Source organism: Andrographis paniculata, unplaced genomic scaffold (assembly GCF_009805555.1).
Source record: "Andrographis paniculata isolate CXL003 unplaced genomic scaffold, ASM980555v1 Contig86END, whole genome shotgun sequence".
Lineage (NCBI taxonomy): Eukaryota > Viridiplantae > Streptophyta > Magnoliopsida > Lamiales > Acanthaceae > Andrographis > Andrographis paniculata.
In genome coordinates this window covers 325,389-343,086 of record NW_026137624.1, presented here as the reverse complement: position 1 = coordinate 343,086, position 17,698 = coordinate 325,389, and the positions used below count along the sequence as shown (strand labels likewise).

The 17,698-nt window shown below is 36.1% G+C and overlaps 1 long non-coding RNA gene across 11 annotated transcripts; it reads left to right on the top strand.

Moving 5' to 3' along the window:
- Nucleotides 1-11,089: 11,089 nt before the first annotated feature.
- LOC127242465 (uncharacterized) lies at nucleotides 11,090-17,041 on the top strand. Of its 11 annotated transcripts, none has more exons than XR_007836797.1 (9): nucleotides 11,090-11,252; nucleotides 11,429-11,490; nucleotides 12,598-12,677; nucleotides 12,776-12,826; nucleotides 14,224-14,268; nucleotides 14,769-15,046; nucleotides 15,130-15,375; nucleotides 15,485-15,568; nucleotides 16,425-17,041. It is a non-coding gene; the product is annotated as an uncharacterized LOC127242465 (long non-coding RNA). The 11 variants fall into 11 exon arrangements; XR_007836792.1 differs by adding an exon at nucleotides 13,919-13,945 and having other exon boundaries at nucleotides 14,769-15,375; XR_007836793.1 differs by adding an exon at nucleotides 13,919-13,964 and having other exon boundaries at nucleotides 14,769-15,375.
- Nucleotides 17,042-17,698: the final 657 nt, after the last annotated feature.

Sequence of the window (17,698 nt, the reverse complement as noted above, 5' to 3'; positions counted from 1 at the left end):
GGAGACGGATAGCGTTGTAGTTGGGATTGTTGACGGCTAGTGGATTTCCTGCCTCCAAGACCTCTCTCATATGATTGGAGTCTTCGGGAGTAGTGCAGTATGGACGAATGGTTGGAATGAGCATTTTCGTTGCCACAAAAGCTGTTTCAGGAACTGATCCGTCGAAGGGGAGTGCAGGTATGTATTGATTCACCATGATTTTGGAGTTGCAAAGATTGAGAAACAACGAAAGCCAATAGGGAAGATGAAGAGTTTTGTGGCACACAATGTGTTGCAGTAACTGGCCGTAGTTGCAGAAAACAGTTCCACAGAAGGGGTATTGCTATATATAGATTACGAACTTCCAAACGGCGATTGAGGAATAGCGTTTGAAAGTCCGATGGTGGCGGACAAGTTGTTACATATGAAATTTATAATTAGGTTAAAAAGCCTAAGTTAGAAAAAGAGATGGGCCTATAATTGGGTCTGTTAGATTGATCAAGGAGTGTTTCGAGATAATCGAGTGAACTAGACGTATTTCTAAGGAAATAGACAGGTCGGAAAGTCCACAGGTCGGACAGTCTGCAGGTTGGAAGGTCCGCAGGTCGGAAAGTCCGCAGGTCGGACGGTCTACAGGTCGGACAGTCTACAGGTCGGACGGTCCGCAGGTCTGTGGTCGGACCAACAAGTCAGATGGTTTGCAAGTCGGGAGGTTTGCGGTCGGACCAATGAGTCGGAAGGTCTGTGATCGGACCAACAAGTCGGATGGTCTGCAAGTCGGGAGGTTTGCTGTCGGACCAATGAGTCGGAAGCTCTATGGTCGGACCAACAAGTCGGATGGTCTGCAAGTCGGGAGGTTTGCGGCTGGACCAACAAGTCGAAAGGTCTGCGGTCGGACCAACAAGTCGGTTGATCCACAGTTGGATGAGCGAATTGTTGGTTGTTGTGGAGGTCGGATGCTGTGAGGAGCGAGTGAGAGTAATAGCTTGGTCGGTTGAGAACACGTGTCAGCAAAAGTGGAGTTAGCAGACGGTTGAGATGAGGCGTTGTAACCGTTCGGGCGACGGTTACAAGTACTGTTTCTGAAGAATATTTAAGGATTGGGATTTTCAACTGACTAGGACATCTTCAATCATCTTCAAACGAAAGCAAAGTCAGTGATTCGGGGATCATCATTTAAATTTTCAGTCTTTTATTTTCCAGTTTATTTTCTGTACCATACAGTGTTTAGAGATTCCTAATCTCATGCGCTAAATATACAAATTCAAAAATAATTTCCTATTTTCGGATTTTACTTTTTATTGTTAAAAACTACATCAACAGTGGGTATTCTATGAATAATTACACGCAGAATCGATTTCGTGAGTAATTTTGTGAGTACTCATCCGTAATTACTCACGGAATTAATTCCATGAATAATTTCCGTAAGTAAAATGCAATTTTTTTGTAGTGTACCCATAATTATTTCAACAATTTATTTTTAATAGGAGGTAAAAAATATCAAATGTTCAAAATATCAAAGCATATCGTACCAAAAAAATATAAAAAATTTCAAACTTTCGGTGTACCAAAATTTTTTAATGTGTTATGATATTGTATCGAATTTTTACAATACAATATCAACATATTATAGTTTGATATTATCGATATATATATATCAAAATACCAAAATTACTTCGATATATAGTGAAATTACCATATATTGTGTTTATATTTTGGCATTCGATTTATCGGTATATATCGATAATTCGGTATATTGATACAAAAGTTATTGTTTTTTTTTTATTTTTTCTAAATTATAAAATTATTTTGAATTTTGATATTTCGAAATAGTATATACCGATACTTTCAGTATACTGAATTATTGTATGGTAAAGTATATATTTGGTGCCGAATTTTTAGCATACTGCTTTTTCGATACAATTTCGGTATATTTTTTAATATAAAAAAGTTTCAAAAAAGTATACAATATGACTCGGTATTTTCATTACGTCATACTGAACCATCCATACTTTTAGTTATATTTAATTAGAATAGATAAAAGTGAGTATGATTCAAAAATTCGAATCAAACAAAAACAAAATATGAAAAATAAGACTCAAGTGGGGTTGGGCCAAGCAAATTCTTTTTAAAATAAAAATAACTTTAATTTTGAACATTTAAATAATATTTCATAATTAATAAACCCTAACAATGTGTTTGGTTCAAAGTTTGGATTTTGAGTTTGAATGTTGAGTAGTTATTTGAGAGTGCAATATAAATAAGGGAACATCGCAAAAAATGCCCTTTATGTAGGTCCAATAATCATTTTCGAATATTTTTTTTTCTACTTTCGCAATTTAAGACATTATGTGTACTCTGGGCATTATTTTTTCCCTCCGGCGCTGAAAAAATGCACGTGAATGTCACGTATGCCTTCATGGCATGGCGGCGCATATGTGGACGTCTCCGTTGCTGTGTTGTCGTCCATGTGGTCGTCGAACAGGTGACGTGGAATTATTATATTTTTTCACTTTCACAATTTAGGACATTATATGTACCTCAAGTATTGTTTTTGCCCTCTGCCAAAAAAATAATTTGTTCTAGGGTCGTCGGACAGGTGACGTGGAATTATTTTAAAAATATATATATTTTTGAAAATTTTAATTTGGTATAAATAACATATTTGCAATTTGGTCGAATTGGACCAAATTGAAATAAAATAAAATCTTAGAACAAATTGTTTTTGCGACGCCGAAGGACAAAAATAATATTTAGAGTACACATAATGTCCTAAATTATGAAAGTGAAAAAAAATAATTCCACGTAATGTCCGATGACCACGTGGACGACAACACAACAATGGCGACATCCACGTATGCACCGGCCATGCCACGAAGACGCATGTGATAGTCACGTGCGTTTTTCTGGCACCGGAGGGCAAACATAATGTCCTGAGTACACATAATGTCTTAAATTGCGAAAGTGGAAAAAAATGTTCACAAATGATTATTGGACCTACACACCGGGTATTTTTTGCAATTTTCTCTATAACTAAATATTGACGTTTTGAATGTATAATTAATCGTATAATATAAAAATAAAAAAATAGAAGTTTGATTTAATATTGGTAAGAAAAAAAAATTGATACATAGTAAAAAATTTGGGAAAAAAATATTAACCAAATACCAAAATATTTAATTTATATTTAAATAATTACGATAATAATTTATTATAAATTATTCAAATTTACATCTATATTTTTTATTTTTTGTATTATTACAAATACTTACACAAATAATTTATCTTAATATTAAGTTAAAATTAATTTATATCTATTTTATTTATAAAATATTAAATAAATAAACAAACATATATACTTCTATTATAATTATCATATCAGTTAAACTCAAAACAATTAATTTTTTAATACACTTTTATTTTACACTACCAAAAAAATGGTCTTTCACCACGGCTCGACGGTTCGTTACAATAACATCGTAACAAATAATGGTTATTGTTACGACAAGTTCCGTGACCAAAAAATATTTTTTTGGTCAACGTTTCAGGTTCTTTAATTACACAAAATAAGCCGTAACAAAAACGAAGTTGGTATAATTTGTTCAAAATAACATTAGTTACGATTGTGCTTCGTAACAAATGGCGTTTAAATTTATTTTTAAAATTTAAAAGATATTTTGGATTTTAAAAAGGGTAAAAACGCTATAGCGCTTTTGGAAAATTGTAAGAACGATTTTAGGGCGCGGGCTTTCTTCTTCCCCTCCTCGGTGGCAAATCCATTCCACACTTAGCGAATTTCAGAAAGCTAGGGCAGACCTCATCCTTCGACGCGATTCGGAGGGGCTTACGCGACGTACTGGGCGAAGGTGGGATCGAGGAGGTTAATCGGCACCGGCATCCAGGTAATGTTTTTAAGTTATCTCGAGTAGTATGAGGATCGATCCACGGTTCTTCATCGCGTCCTCTGTAAGGAGAAATCGAAATAGGGGGCGTCGTAATATTCTTCTTCTTTCTCAGGTGGTATTGGGAATTGTATGTCTTGTGTGTGATAAACAGAACTTGATTAGTTGGTAGGATAACATATTCTTGTGTTAGAGAACGAGTAGGCAGATTGTTTAAGTGCCCTGTGAAGTTTGATTTATTAATGGTGTGATTTTATCACATGATTATTTTGGTTCTGGAAATTCGGTTTTGGTCTGCTGGTTGGAAATGGAAGAATCTCAACCTGCACATGTTCGACTCTACCCTGGGATCAGTATGGGTTGAGGTGTATGTGTTTCTGGCTTGTTGTTTAAGATGGGTGATGAGCCTCCTGCTCGTCACTCCTTCGCTGGAGTCGTTGCCAACCATCCTCCGAACCCTCTGGACAAAGAACATCCCCTTCAACCAATTCTTTTCTTTTCCATTCCCTACCCGAAAACCATTGGTTCTACTACTGAACACAACAATGGCCCTGCGCTGGAATTTTCAAATGAGGAGACTGCTCTTCCGGCAATTGATTTCAAGTTCTCATTGGTGGGAAAATACACTCAAGGATATTCCTCATGGAAAGCATTGTTGGGATACGTTCAATCATCTCAAGTTAGTTGGGGAATTCAAGTTATTACAAATCATTTTTAAACATATTTTGATTCGCCTTGCCAATGAGGAGGATTACACTCGAATTTGGACTCGAGTAATTTGGTTCAGCAGAGGCTTCCCTATGAGAGTTTTGAAATGGAATCCTTCTTTTAAATCTGGAATCGAATCTGCAGCAGTACCATTTTGGGTTCAGTCCCCAGTGCTTCCTGCCCAATTATGCCAGAGGGATGCTCTTTTTTCCATTGCCTCACTGATTGGTACCCTCTGAAAGTGGATACACCAACAACTCCCAAGGCTAGAATTTCAGCTGCCCGAGGCTGTATTGAAATTGATGTTTCTCGCCCTCTGATCGACAAAATCTATTTGCTCATTAATGGTGTTGAAATGGAACAGCAAGTGGAAAATGAGAAAGTGCCGAAATATTGTCTCTTGTAAGCATCTGGGACATAATTTGGAAGGATGTCTTGCTTCATCGACTAATTTTGTCTCTAATCCAAGTAATAAGGAGAATTTTGGACATAAACAAAAGGATCTAAGAAGCTTCTTGCAATGAAAAAAAGAAGATCAGATTCCAAGAGATAAATCCCAACATAAGGAAGGCTTCACTGAGGAGGACCTTACTTGAATGGATAAGGTCAACCCTACTTGGGTTCAGGACAATGTTGATACTAATGAAGACTCAAACTGCTCCAATGGGTTTAAAAAACGGGATCTTCGGCACCTCTTAAATACATAAAAGAAAGGGAAAAGAATAGAAGTTGATCTGAAGGCAACATAAAAGAATAGAAGTTGATCTGGAACTCACGACCTTATCAAGTTCCAACAGAAACTTATCAGCTTGAAACAACGTCTAAAATGGTGGAATAAGAACATCTTTGCCATTGTTTTCCACTTGTTGATCAAGGCTGAGCAGGATGTTCTCAAAAGTGAAAGAACTTTTGAGCAGCAACAATCAGACGCCAAAAAGCACATAGCCTCATCATGAAACTTGACATGGAAAAGGCTTATGACAGAGTTAATTGAAGTTTCCTACGCGATGTGCTTTCCAAGATGGGGTTTAGGGATTCATCCATGAACCACATCCGTGCTGTTGTGGATAATTGTTGGTTCTCTATACTTATTAATGGCCCTGTCTGTGGGTTCTTTAAATACTCTCGATGCCTCAGAATATAATTGATCCCATCTCCCTTATTTTATTCAATCTAGAGTTGCATAAACAACAGTAGAGTTTTGTTGAAACCTGCAGAATATTCATAAGTAGGTGTTGTTTGCATACTTGTTATCTTTGCTTACTATGTGAACGATTGACTTATGAGAAATTTGATAGCACCGATTTGATCTGTTAAATTGTCAATACTTGCATCACCGCCACTTACTGGTTCTATGAAAGCTTCTATGGAATCCTAAAACTGGTATATATGGTTCTAATTCAGTCCTAAAAGAGAAAATGCAGAATGTGAATTAGTGCATGTTTAACTAATGTAGTACTTGTTCTGTTTTCATTGAAAATTAGTGCATCTTTAACTTCTGTTTTTTTATAGGAAGTGACCGTGTGTCAACGCAGGCGTGCTGTGCTCATCCAGGATACGCAGCCTTGAGTTTACCGAAAGGTCTGCTTTCTTTTTGACGCTATGCCACTGTGCAGAAACTTTTCTGTGATGTTTGTTTATTGGGTGGGTGGTGCCATGAAGTGTTAAGTGCATTCCCATTACTCTGAAACATTTTTTCCCATCAGATTTCAGAATTATTTCATATTTGTTTTTTAAAGGGTTTCTACATGGGGCGTAACCAACATATAAAGGACCCATGATCCTTGTGGGCAAGATTGAAAATCATCATCACCATGAATTCTATCCTACAGATGATCATCGATGTGCACCAGCTGAATAACATATTCAATTTCATCATTTCATAACACATCTATGCATTGACAATTTACTCAAATTGCATGCTTAATGACTTTGCATGAGCTTTGCCTTTCACAATTACAATGGTAAAACATATGCTTGCCACTTCTAATATTTTTGTGGACATAAGGCAAGAACTGCATGTAATCTCTTATTTGTTCATAATTAAGTAATTATTTTCTTAATTATATTAAATTTGACGTACTAGCATTACATATCCTTCATCTCTAGCATCGACATCGTTGTTTTTTCTTCTTAGTTTCACTGTAATAAAGTTAGAATAGTGAGAAATTTGTCTTGTGTCTACAAATGGCTGATCAGAAATTATGATGGGGAGTCGAAATCCATTTATTACTATTTAGGGGGCATCCATATAAGGGTTTGAAGTGGGGAGGACTGCTTATCTTAAACCATGTGGCTTAATGCTACGATAAAGTATAATGCTAGTGTCATATATAGCATCCGTGTTTCCTAGTATATTGGTGAAGGTTATTTTATGTTTATATGTAGAGAACATGGACTTCTAGAGACGTAAATGCATTTTATGCAAACCAATAAGATAAATTTATTCTTTTAAATTTGGGGTCTACGTCCGTGATAGGACTTAAATATTAGGTTTTTGGTTGCATGTTACGTTAATACAATCGCATGCATTACCTTGTTAGATGGATAGGAGTTGGATAGACAATGCGAACCATATCTCGGCTCAATATTTGGATGGGGTCAGGGCTTTCTTAGATTTCGCATTGTACGGGGCGAAAGTCCTTCACTACTCTCGCCGAGGAGGTACCTTTCATTATGTTTAAGTAATTAGTCATGCTATGCTTCATCCCTACATTCCTCGAAACATAGTTGCTTGTGTTTTGCAATGACATAAGGCCTTGTGTTGCTGCAGATCAAAGCAAAGGGGAAGGACCCCGACAATTTGGAGATTTTGATATCCAGTCGGACACAAGGGAAGGGGAAGGACGACCAAAAAACCGAGGAGATTTGGGTATAATAAATTTATTGTACCAATTAAGTGACAATTCAGACATTCTGTACCTCTCTGACAATAAAAGCGAGTTCGGCCTCACTTAAATCTTTTCTTGTAGACATATTTACAGAATGTGCTAAACAAGATTCCCCCTGAAGGGCGGACTCCCTCTGTTCGGGAGACTCTGTACCGACGGGCCCTTGGGGGAAAGATTAAGAAGCGGTCAAAGGTCGATAGTGCGACAAGTTCAGCCCATCCCCGCAGTGATGCAACTAGTTTAACAGATAGTGTAGCATTCGAGCAAGGGTGGGAACAAATACAGAATGGAGTTGCAGAGTTGAGGGCAATGATGGTTGAGTTCAAAACTATCAAGTCTGATGTGTATGCATTCATGCACAGAAACTCCGGAACAGTTACTGGCCAGGCAGTAAGTATTCATAATATCTGTACATTTCATATGAGTATCCCATGAGATTGGGATGGCTAATATGGGAATTTACCATGATATGCGCATAAATGACAGGGCACATCTCGTATTTATTCAGTATCTGAGCTTCCCAGGCTTGTGTCCGAGCCAGGTCTGACGGTATGATTCCGTCAAACCTTGAAGTTTCTTAGTAATCAGTGCAATGCCTATTTTAGGCTACTCTTGATAGTCTACTACGTTTCCAACTCATCTGTAATATTTTGTTGTAGGTCGGCACGCGTGTGCTTCTATTATCCCGCACCGGTGAGAAAAAAGTTGTTGCGGAGGGACTTCTGCTCTGCCCCCCTGCGCCAGGTTTGTGCCATTGTCTTTAAGGTTTTTTTGGGAACTTTTATTATGCCTCGGCTATGGGATCGTAGGTTTTGTGACCGTTCGGGCCTCATATTGCTAATGATCATGGTTTTCTTGAGCCTAGACATATACAATGTTACGATATGTGGATTTGCTTGTGTTATGTACACTGTTTTTATAGGGGCAGTAAACTCAGTGGTATTAAGCCGACTCCTGTGTTGGTCTGGTCTTTTTTATCTTTTACATCACATTGTTTATGGCTACGATGATATTACACCATTTGGGTACACTATGACTTTCCCCAAAGATGTTGGAAGTTGACTTTATTATTGAAATCCTATGTAGTCCCTTGCTGCCAAGGTGTACCTCGTGTTAGTCATGAGTTTGGTACATAAAACATGATATATCAGTGGTCGGTACTCTAAACTTGGAACTGCATCTGCGGATGTCTGCTCGTATGTAGTGTATAAATGGTAGTTATTCTCATTGAGGCATAGTACTACGAAACATACATGGAGCCATCCCATTTGGGGGTTGCCATATGGATATAGAAATTCGAAATACTAATTTTTATTTGGATATTGTACATGATATTGCTGGTTTACATTTGTTTATTGGAGGATGATTGGTTTATAGATCGAGCTGCAATCACATAGGAAATTAGGATATAATGTACTTTGGTACCTAATTCGTGGATATAATACCATGTATTGTACGACATGTCTGGATATACATACTCGTATTGTTCTAGTTGCAAAGCTTTACACTTCTAATGTCTGTGTTGTGGCATGTTATACATACAGTTTGAACGTCTGTTGATATATATGGCTCAATATACTCAAAAATTGCACTTGTGCATGCTGTAGGTGACACACTTTCCCTGGTCAAGGTCTTCGTGACATCCGCCTCAGTCCCGGACACACCCCTTATTTTGCCGACCATTGCTGGGGTGACTACCCTTCGCAATGTCGTTGGTGAAGATCCTATTGAGTGGAACTACAAGGACGTACGGATCTACTTTCATACCTTTCTTGTATTGCCTTCCGAATTTTATAAGAGATACGACTTAAACTAATTGTTGTGTTGGCTATTGCAGCTCATGCGCCGCCCCTGAAGCGTATCTACCGATTCACCCGTGTTAGTTGCCCCGTTTGTCTTATGAAATGTATGTCGTACCTGTTTTTCGTTGGATTGTGTTGAGGCTGTGTGAACAATATATGGAATGCATGCATAGACCATTGGAGTTTTAATTCGTGTGGTGAACGATGTGGTTATCGATTGATGGATATCCGTACTTGCTTATTGTTAGGTTTGGTGTTTGAACTGTTAAGCTGATTTTCCGGAACAGGTTGTTGTTGTGTTGTGATTGCTAGGCTTGTTTTATGGGTTGTTTTACTTCGTTGCTAGGTATGGAGATTGTCGAGTAAAAATTGTGGTGTCCATGTCCCTTAATGTCGGGATTCTTATGCATACTATGAATTAATGTTTGCAAGTATTGCCAATGATGATGTTTATAGCATTATGTGTAAACGAAATTTCTTTCGGTATTGGGGAGGTCACAGCAGGTCTTTTTGTTACGCACAATTTCAATTGCCGTGTATCACCTATTTTTCGTACCATGATATTTCTGCGTAACAAAAGGATGAAATACCGTGACAAAAAGTGGTCATTGGATGTTTGTTGTTCCGTGGCTAATGATAAGTATATTTTTAATTACGGGTTCAATGTCGTTACAAATATTCGTAACAAAAACGAAATCTGACAAGCGATTACTGGAACGTTTTTGTAACGCGCCGACCTTTCGTAAAAAATATCGTAACAAAAAGCTCTGACACATGCGTGGAAGGATCGACCTTTGGTTACGAGAGGAAATTCGTACCAAATATTGTAACAAAAACCCTGCATTAGGGAGCGTTGACCGACAGTAATAGTTACGAAAAACTGCGTGGCAAAAAACATTCGTTACGCGAGTACACATTACGGAAAAAAGTCGTAACAAAGGCGTAGCAAATACGCAAATTGCACGAAAAATGGCTTGTTGTTACGATTTTTCGGCCGTAGTAGAAAACAATTTTTTTAGTAGTGTTAATTACTATGCCAAAAAGAATGTGACATAATCAATTGGACAGAGGGAGTAATAAGAAGATACACAGATTGTTGGCATTCTTGTTGGTAGCTAGGTCTTTTCGAATTGCAAGACTCACTAGTAGTTTTGTGTTAACTATTTTATGTTGGATCGGTACGATATTATTGTTTTTGTGTCTACTATCATTTAAAGTAAGATCTGTAACAGAGTGTTTTATTTGCAATCATAATTATGAAATTGCTTACAATAAGAGATTGATTGAAAATTAATTGAAAATGTATTATAATAAAACTTTAATAAAAGACTATGATAAAATTATAATAGTATTATACACGTTGCATACACAAAAGCACAACATAGTCATTTGTATAATTTTATTTTCTTTCGTATTGAGGTTTTCTTCTATATAAATATAAAGTTGAATTAAATGAAATAAACATACTTCATTCATTTCCTACATTAATCACACTACCAAACAAAGGGGCTATCCTTACGGTACGAGGGGGCGTAACAATAACATCGATACAAATGACTATTTTTGTTACAATCTTATCCGTGACAAAAAGATTTTTTCTGGTCAACGCCTGAGTTTCAATTGTTACGCAAAATTTTCCGTAACAATTACAAATATGGTAACATTTCATAAAAATAACATTAGTTACAATTAATTTTCGTAATATTTTCAATTAAGTATATTTTTTTTCCTCTTAAATAACAAAAAAAAAATAAATTGTTGAACGCATTTTTAAGCTTTCAACATAATGGGTTGGGAGCGTTTTTTATATCCTTAGACACCATTGCGATGGATCACTTTCAACACTACAAAACGTTAGGGCAAATAAATTTTCTCCCTTTTTCGTCTCGTTCCCTTCTTCCGCCGTTCGAGAGGGCCAACATCGCCTCATCCTTCTATCGGTGACAAGCTACTCCGGCGCCGGCGTTTAGGTAAGAATTTTGATGATTTCCCCTATCTAAAACCGTGTGTATGTTCTGGTTCTCAAAGGCCCATTCGATCTTCGGGTTTGTGTAAGAAAATGATTCTTCTATCGAGCCACTAGGGCTTCGGTGATTTAGTAGTTTTTGGGTCAAACAAAACTAATTCTTTACTCATTTATTGCTAGGAAATCCGGTTTGAAAGAAGATTGGCTTACGGGTTCATTTCTATGATTGTAAAGGCTATTATGTAAGTGGGTATATAGTTTTTCAATTTCTTCTTAATCGATCTTGTTGTTGGTTGTTTAAGTAGCAGTAGATGAGGAGAATTAGGGATTTGCTAAACCCAGCTCTATAAATATTTTTATATATTTATATAAATGTCAATGTTTTACTGGTATGGTAGTGAAAATGAGTGGGTGTATGTTGCTTCTAGTTTTTGTCCTCATTTTAGGTGGTTCACTTGTTGCGAGAAAATAGAAAAAAAAATTGAAAATAATTGATATCCAAACTTATGGCGAAATCAAGGTTGCATCAAACATTTTTGTCTAGTGCATCTTCAAAATACCTTTTCATTAAAATAAAATTGGGATACATGGAGGCTGATGTCTTAGGCTTATTCCCATACCGACATGGGAATTAAGTGATTTAGATTTGAAATTGTTTTGTTGTGGTTACCCCAATATATTTTCAAGTCAGGATGAGAGTTGCTAGTATGTTTTCAATAGGTTATGCTATGTTGTGATTGCCCTTTTATAAGGTATTTATTACAGAAGGTTGGTTCTAATTCAATCCCAAAAGTGAGAATGCATATTGTGACTTAGTGCATGTTTATAGTGTTGTTGTAATTAATATAGATATCACATTTTGGGTGTTGTAGCTTAAATTAAATATGGCCAAAAAAAGAATAGTGCCAGGTATCCAATTAAGGAGACAAACATCACAAGATTTCAATTATTTAAAGTATTGGAGATCAGTGAGGTAATTTGTAGGTTATATTCAATGAGGTTGGTGATGGATGGACGGATGCTGATGAGTTTGAATGTGTATATATATATGTGTATAAATATTAATTAGATGATGAGGAAGAGTTATAATTAATCGTCTGTGTGTATATTCAAAAATAGAGGTTGAGATGATATTATTTATTTATTTATTTATGCAGTATCTGGGTGGTCTCCATCGCCGGTGCTCCAATCTCTCCCTTTTTATTCAATGCTTTCTTAAAAAAAACTTGTTAGTGTTTGAGATCCTTCTATTTATTTCAATGCTTTCATCACACTTGTATGTTCTATTGGACGTTTCTAAGATTGGAGCCTTTAGAATGATGAAATTGACGTGAATATATTGTGACCAGCTTTTAATCTTGAGAGCTGGTGGGGATCAGTTGCTGCAAAAAATTGGCCTGATGAATAACTTGCTCTCGGGAGCTTTTCAGTATATTCATTTTTCTTTTTTCTTGCCTAATATTTTTTAAAAAATAAAAATTACCGTTAACATAATGTCAATGTTACATTATAAACTTCCTTTTACAGATGAAATTGCTTACTCAGTTTGGTGCATTTTTGGATCTGGTGGCTAATAAGGTAATGATTGTTAAATTAGTTTGTGGAGCATAGATGAAATAAGGTAATGATTGTTAAATTAGTTTGCAAAATTAGGTGAAAATATATCCTCAATTATATCTTTTAAGTAACTAACCATCTGCTCTTAGGCTGCTACACTTGTTTGAGCCTATTTAGTCTCCAGTCAGTTTGAAGGATTAATTTGGAAAATATCAATATGTGTTTTGCTTGTTAAAGATTATGACATTTTGTGACTAATGAAATAAATTGAATGAATTTTTTTGTATTAATTAATCACTATTTGTTATTATTATTTGAACAAAATATTGCAAAAATATAAAATATTATTATGATATTTTGGGCGGAAGTCGACGCCAGAAAATAAAAAAATATATGTATATGGTGTGACGCTAAAGGTGGCGCCAACACATATTTTATTTTTATTTTTATTTTATTTTGGTTCACTTTCGACATCAATAATTTATTTTTTTTTACTTAGTTGTGGCACCAGCTTCGATGCCTTTTCTTTTTCCTTATTTATGGTTCCTATAATAGCACCAAGAGTTTTATTTTTGGTCCGAAAATCAGGCGCAAAGGAAATTGGAATTGTAATTCTGTACCGGAGTAAAACCGTGACACATGCCGTGCCATTTGAGCATAAAAGTTGCGGTTTTGGCGCAGTTCATTCCGCGCCAATTCCTCATTTTTCTAGTACTATTGTACTTTGAGTTGTTTTTTTGCAGCATTCCGTTTTAAATTTTTCATGTTGCATCCCTTTTTTTTGGTGTTTTTACTTTAATTTGAAGTTCACAGTTTCTCCCCTGTGAAGAGAGGTCAACATGATTTGTTATGCTTTCCTTCGAGATCGTATGTTAGTGATAAAGAATAAAAGTTACCAACATCCAGATTTTCTGCACAGTTTTAAGTCCAATGTCAAGTTTCTGCATGTTCTTCATGCTATTGATGTACTGTTCCATTTGCAATTAAATTTTGTTTCCTGCAAAAGCCATACCACGTGAAGAATGAAAAATCTGATGGATTTCACTTTTACGCATTTGGACTTTATCTCTGCTCATCATCAGCTCTTGGGTCTGATTTTACTTGTTTTTACAGGTCTTTAATCAATGGCTATAAGGATAGGTCTGCATTTTTTTTATTAGTTAAGTTATGTCTAAAGTTCTTCTTTGTCTTCAAGCTAGTTATGTGAAACCCTTACACAGTTCGAGTTTTTTTTCAACTATCAATTTTCATGTGATCAAAATTTTGATAGTGTATTACAATACATGTGATTTAAGAACAAGAATAAGAATTGATAAGGACAAACGGAAATAAAATAACAAAAGATGATTGATGACAACCAAGACAAGAAAATTTTATGCGTTAACCAAATATAAAACAACTTTTTTCCTTTTTTTCAGCTTCTGGTGATGGTGGAATACCAGAAGTCATGGCTGATCCCCAAGGTGCAGTTTCAAGAGAAATTCAGAATTTGGGTGTTTGTGTGGTGCAATAGTGTGCCAAAATTTATCAACTAGGCACGTCAATATTCTCGTCTTATAGTGTGGTTGTAAATTTCTTTTCAAGAAAATGCTTAAAAGTCTGGGGTGATTCATTAATGTTAGTTGAAAGCTTCTTATGCTTGTACTGTATAGTGTCAACGACAACCACTTATGATAAATTTATGAAGGAACCAATTCAAAGGTTTGTTCAACAGTTTCAGTCCCTCCATCATCATATAATACTAAAAGTGATATATATGCTTCTAATTCAATCCTAAAATAGAGTGCATATTGTGAACTAGTGCGCGTTTAACTTATGTAGAAGTTTGCCCTATTTTTATGGAAAATTAGTGCATGTTTAACTTATGTTTCTTTGATAGGAAGTGGCTGTGTGTCAATGAAGGCATGCTCTGTGAATTCAGGATAACCATATTTGAGTTTAAGTAATGTTTTTTTTTTTATAGGAAGTGGCCGCGTGTCAACGAAGGCGTGCTGTGTGAATCCACGATAACCAGATTTGAGTTTATTCCCTATGTTGATACAATTTAGACATTAAGTACCTCTATAACAATATGTGCAAGGTTGGCCTCACTTGATTCCTTTGCTGTAGACATATTTACAAAATGAGCTAAACGAGATTCCCCATGAAGGGCAGACTCCGGCTGTTCGGGAGACTCTATACCGACGGGCTCTTGGGGGAAAAGCAAGAAGCGCTCAAAGGTTGACAGTGCTACGAGTTCAGGTCACCCCTCAATGAAGCAACTAGTTTAATAGATATTGTAGCATTCCAGCAAGGGTGGGAAAAAATGCATAATGGAATTGCAGAGTTGATGACAACAATGACTGAGTTCAAAAATATCAAGGCTGATGTGTATCCATTCATGCACGAAAACTCTATAGCAGTTACTGGCCCATTTGAAGTAGTCATAATATCCGTACTTTGCATAATTGTATCCTATGTGCTTTGGATGGCTAAGAAATTCACTATGATCTGCTTATACTTGATAGGCCACAACTCGTATTGATACGGTCTCTGAGCTTCTCAGACCTGTTTCCGAATCACCTATGACGGTCTGATGTCTTCTAAACCTGAAGTTAACTAGTAATCCGTGCAGTGTCAACTTTAGGCCAATTCTCTTGGCCAACTATGTTTCTAACTCATTTGTAATGTCTATTGTAGGTCGGTACCCGTGTGCTTATATTATCTTGTACCAGATAAAAGAAATTTTTTGCTAAGGGACTTGTGCTCTGCCTCCCGTGCCTGGTTCGTGGCATTGTGCCTTGAGTTTTTTCTTTTAAATCCTTTAATATGATGTTCATACCGCATCGTCGATGTTGTGGCCATTCAGGTCTCATAGTGAAGATGATCATGGTTTTATTGAGTCTGCGCATATTCAGTTTGACATACGTGGTAGTTAGAATATTATCTATACGTAGGCTGTTAATATAGGGGCAGTGGCTATGTTGGTATTATGCCAATTATGTGCTGATCTTATATTTTTTATCGTTCACATGACATTGTTTATGGCTATGTTCCTATTACACTATTTAAGTGCACATTGCAGTGCCAAAATTGTTAAATGTTGGCCTTATTATTGAGTATCTTGTAGTTCTGAGCTGCCTACAACAGCTATTTATGTGATGAGGATCACTAACATATAACTTGATTTATTAGTCATCAGTACTCTAAACTTGAACTCATCAGCGGGTATGCTCATATTTAATGCATAAATGGTAATTAATCTCCATGGGACATGATAATACGACGCATATATGGAGTAGTCCCATTTGGGGGTAACCATATGGAGTTATTACTTATTGAAATTATTATTTTAATGTTGTACATGATCTGCTGCTTTACTTAGGTTTTATTGGTGGATGAGTTGTTTACAGTTTGAGTTGCAATCACACAGGAAATTAGAAAGTAGCGTGTTTTGGTGCCTAATTCACGGGTCGAATACCATGTATTGTAGTACATGTCTGAATGTACATACTCATGTTGTATGAGTTGGGAATTTTATACTTCAAATGTGTTATGGCATGTTATATATACAGTTTGATTGTGTGTTGATATTTACGGTGGACTACATACTCAACAATTGTACTTGTGAATGTTGTAGGTGACACATTTTTCCTTGTCAAGGTCTTCATTACATTCGCCTCAGTCCCGGACACATCACTTATTTTTTCGACAATTGCTGGGGCGACTACCATTCGCGACGTTGTCGGTGAAGATCCTATTGAGTGGAACTACAAGGATGTTCAGATATACTTTAATACCTTTCATTTATTTAATTCCAAAACTTAAAAGAAATATTACTTAAACTAAACCTCCTTTTGTTGGTAATTGCAGCTCATGCGTCACCCCTGAAGCATATCAACCGATTCCTTAATGTTTCGCCCCTGGTTGCCTTATGGATTGGATGTCGTAGATGTGTTTGGATGGTAGGTTGTTACAGCTATGTGAAATACCTATGGAATAGATGCATAGACATTTGGAGTTATCTTTTGTGCTGTGAGAATTTTTGCTATGGATTGATGGATTTCCCCACTTGCTTATTACTAGGTTGGATGTTTAAAATGCTTGCGTTTTGTGGAACATAATGTCGAAGTGAAAATGTTGCTAGGCTTGTTTGATGGGTTACTTAATTTTGTTGTTTGGTGGTGGAAATCGACTAGTAAATATTGTTATGTTAATATCTTATGTTGGGATTCCTTTATAGTGTTTATTGTTTGCAATTATGGCCAATCGTTATATTTATAGAATGGTTGTATACAAAATTTTCTTTGGTGTAAGAAAGATCACAACAAGTTAATTTGTTACGCCCAATTTCAACTGTACCACACCTACTTTTTTTATGAGACGCTATTTTTTCGTAACAAAAGAAAGAAATGACGTAACAAAATGTTGTTTTGGATGGTTGTTGTTATGACCACTTCTGTGACCATAAGAATGGATAGTTTTGTTAAGGGTTTAATGACATAACAAAAAAATAAATGACGTAACAAAAAAATGAAATGACGTAACAAAAAGTGGTTTTTGGATGTAACAAATATGAAGGGATAATTTTCTTGCGGCTGGTTTCGTGACCATAAGAAAATATATTGTTTATTACAGCTTCAATGACGTAACAAAAAATCGTAACAAAAAGAGTTCTCTGACAAGTGGTCATAGAAAATTTTTTGGTAACGCGAGGAACTTTTGTAACAAATATCGTGACTAAAAGTCCTGGCACACGCGTGGGAAGCTCGACTTTTTATTACTAGAGAATATTCTTAACAAATATCGTAACAAAAACCTTGCCATAAGGAACGTTGACCAACAGTAGTAGTTACGAAAATATGCGTGGCAAAAAACATTCGTTACGCGAGTACACATTACGGATAAAAGTCG